Source organism: Penaeus monodon, chromosome 25, assembly GCF_015228065.2.
Source record: "Penaeus monodon isolate SGIC_2016 chromosome 25, NSTDA_Pmon_1, whole genome shotgun sequence".
Classification (NCBI taxonomy): domain Eukaryota; kingdom Metazoa; phylum Arthropoda; class Malacostraca; order Decapoda; family Penaeidae; genus Penaeus; species Penaeus monodon.
The window spans coordinates 33,975,740-33,976,088 of NC_051410.1; the positions used below are offsets into that span (position 1 = coordinate 33,975,740).

The 349-nt window shown below is 52.4% G+C and overlaps 1 protein-coding gene across 1 annotated transcript in view; it reads right to left on the reverse strand.

Moving 5' to 3' along the window:
* Positions 1–349, reverse strand: part of LOC119589162 — a gene marked incomplete in the record, with an annotated part of 255,201 nt that overhangs the window by 189,339 nt on the left and 65,513 nt on the right.

Below are 349 nucleotides of genomic sequence, written 5' to 3' on the forward strand. Positions count from 1 at the left end.
TTCCATAGTTGCTTCACCTGGCGTACTTACCTACCTCCAAGTACCTTCAAGTCGACACTTACCTCAACTACCGAGCGCATTTACCCAAACCCAACAGTCGGCAAAACTCCTTCCCTTTAGCCATGGCTCTTACCCAAAAGTATTCCTCCTTACCTCCATTCCTTACCTATCTACGACGTGTCTGCTTGACGCAACTTCTTTCCCTCCCTCTCCCTTCCCCTCGACATCGACCTTCCTACATGCTCGACCGCTTTCTTCTCCCTTTGCTTCTCCCTCCTGTCGACGGGCTCCGGAACGCCAGACGCGTATCGACACGTTCCTGACACGTTCCGTCACTTAGGGGAGATTG